This window comes from Triturus cristatus, chromosome 2_2, assembly GCF_964204655.1.
Source record: "Triturus cristatus chromosome 2_2, aTriCri1.1, whole genome shotgun sequence".
In the NCBI taxonomy this organism is placed as follows: domain Eukaryota; kingdom Metazoa; phylum Chordata; class Amphibia; order Caudata; family Salamandridae; genus Triturus; species Triturus cristatus.
In genome coordinates, this window is record NC_140582.1 from 191,475,025 (window position 1) to 191,477,923 (window position 2,899).

The window sequence follows — 2,899 nt, forward strand, 5'->3', positions numbered from 1 at the left end:
CCACGCTTCCACATATTGTTCCGGTTGTCTCCCCTCCTCGCCCTCCGGCAGGCCCACCACGCGCACGTTGTTGCGCCGAGAGCGCCCTTCAGCATCATCCGCGCGGTCTTCCAAGGCATGGACGCGGTCGATGAGATCCTGGAGGGCGGCTGTATGGGTAGACACGACTGGGCGCACCTCCTGGAGAGTTAGCTCCTGCTGCTCAACTCTGTCTGTCAACTTGCGGTGGTCTGCGTGGAGCAGCGTGAAGTCGACCGTGACCTTGTCTATGCGGGCTTCCAGCGACGACCTAGTCTGGTCCAGCGAGGAGCCGATCCGCTCCACAGCCGCCAGCACCGAGTCCAGCTTGGCGGCCAGCAGAGCAGCGGGCGGGGCCGCCTCGGGGTCTCCAGGCGCCGCGGCTGGGCCCAGTCCCGCCACCGGGGCCCGGCCGTCTTTCTGGGCGTTGCGCAGCCGGCCCATAACCAACTGTTGTGCAGTGGGCATCCGCCCGCAGTCCAGTCCGACAATAGATGGGCCCGGTCCAGCCGCAGCTGGCTCCCCCTTTTCAGAACCAGCCGCTATATCAGGGCCCCCCCGCACACCAGGGGACCTCTCTTCTCAGGTCGGCGGCCGCCGTCACGGGCCAGGTGCCACAGCGTAGGGAGTCAGAGAATGTCCTCCGGCAGCGGGTGTCCCGCCAAACGTCGGGCGACACGACCCCTCACCGTCCACCTCCTCCAGGGCCGAGGCTCCCAGTCTGCAGGTCCCCCCGGGGTCGTGGCACCTCCTCCGTCCGCTGCCCCCGCTCCGGGTCAGCCACGCGATCGCCGCTGCAGGGGGCGCGCCCCCTCCGCCTCCTCCTCCGGCTTGTCGGGCCCCGGCGGGTCCCAGACCTCAGGGCCCGCCGCCGCTAGGGCTCCGGTCGCGTCCCGCCCGAGCGGCAGCCAGGCAAGAGGCCCCACTGGCGGGAAACAGCCGCCTCCTGCGTCCGCACCTTCGGTCTCCGACCTGCCAACCAGCGCCTCTCCTTCGCGTGTGCTCCCGGCACGGACCTCCGATAAGCCCTCAGCGCGCTCCCGAGGTCTCAGCTCCGCCGCTCCAACGGTCACGGCCTAGGAGTCACGTGGTAAACCACGGCGCACAGTAGCGTGCGCGGCCGGCCGCAGGGCTCCAGCCCTCCTCACCAGCCGCCGGTCTCCCCTCTCAGTCGATCCCAAGCCGCCGCCCAGCAGCGCAGCACTCCGTTCAGCAGACCGCCACAGTGGGGGGTGAGCGGGCCGTCTCCTCCACCGTTTTTCGGCCGCTATGGGGGTCCCTGACAGGATAATTTACAGGATGCAGGCACCGATGCGCCGGGGCTCCTCTAGCTTGCGGCCATCTTGTTCGCGCGCCAAGCCACGCCCCCCTCTGTTAGTTACCTCTGATAAAGAAATATTAAAGTACACCTCAGCACTGCTTTAAAACAGCATAAGTGACAATGAGAGTAGAGGACATACTTGTAATTAGCAAATTTGGCAACATCTGGGGAATGCGATAAGAAGATTCCTCTATGCGAGGATCTAAATAAAACCTCCTCCAATATGACCTTTAATACACAGGTTGGGAGTAAAAGTAAAAACACCCCCAAGAAAACCTACAGTGTGGCTGACAACGCTTAAAGAAAAGAAGACAGCGTTGTCAAGATTCAGGCTGCCACAAGATATTGCAGGCTCTAACTGGTATGTACTGAACCCCTTTCTAATTTAGAAGGAGTAGGAGATAGGTAGATGTCTAAAGCCATGATCTATGGATAACTGTACACTTAAATTGAACGTCATGTTATTCCGGTACAGGTATCAGGACACCACTTGAAAAGGTGCAGGGAAGGACAGCCTGAACTTAAACATTAGGCGAAAAACCTATTGGTAGGTATATGGATGTATTTGTTGAGAATAAACACCAGTGCCATGACATCATTATTTGAAGTATATAGCATTATCTATGTACCTTACAGGCACAGCTAAACAATTGAATACAGGCGGTGCATATCGAAAGACGTACCTGCTTTAAGACACCATTGAACATGTGTCAACGTGACTTTTTAAAAGTAAGTGTTTTGCTTAACAGCATGAAAATAGGCTAATAGGCTCAAAAAGTATGGTGAAATAACTCCATGCTCTTTTTGTAGAATTCTATGACTCCACTGACTATGATGCAAGTGGTCTAAAATCACAAAAGTTGAGAGGTGATAAAGTCGTCCTGAACACCCACAGAAGGACTTCAACCCCTACACTTAAAGTAAGGGCAGACAATATGTATAAGTGATACTAACAGCATAGCCCAGAACTAGAATCAACTCTCCATAGGGAAATGGTATTAATTATATGCATTCTCTTTTTTAGAAAGAAGAACAAAACTTTGGTTTTAAATTCTCGTCCGTCCTGAGGAAGGTGCTACTATTGTAACCTATGCACCGAAACGCGTCGACAGTGGGACTTTTTAAAGCATATGAAATGTATTTGTGTAGTATTTAATTTGCAATTTTGAAAGTACATGATTTGAACTGTGTGTGACTCTGAGATAGATACCGTAATACGGAATTGTTAGATAGCATATATAAGACTGTACCAGAGCACCCAATCAGAGTATATATTGAATGCAATTTTAAAATATGATTTTATTGAACATAAGTGTTTTCCTATGAAAAATAAATTTTGAGAGTAACAAAAAGTATATTCTAGTCTGAAGTAATAATATTTGTCCAGTGTCACAGTCAAAAATCAAAGGTTATTGATCTAAATGTGTAGGCCTCATGGTCACCAACTAAAAGAGTAATACACAGAAAGGAATCTTTTTTGATAAATAAATGCCCCAAGAAGAGTCAGGGGAGGCTTCTCCTGGGAGGGAAGAGGGGGGGAAATCACATAGAAAAATCAGT

At 52.6% G+C, this 2,899-nt stretch overlaps 1 long non-coding RNA gene across 1 annotated transcript; it reads left to right on the forward strand.

Moving 5' to 3' along the window:
- The first annotated feature begins 1,975 nt into the window (after nucleotides 1–1,975).
- Nucleotides 1,976–2,683, forward strand: LOC146862002 (uncharacterized). The gene is made up of 3 exons (XR_014978362.1): nucleotides 1,976–2,068; nucleotides 2,150–2,259; nucleotides 2,364–2,683. It is a non-coding gene; the product is annotated as an uncharacterized LOC146862002 (long non-coding RNA).
- The last annotated feature ends 216 nt before the right edge of the window (nucleotides 2,684–2,899 follow it).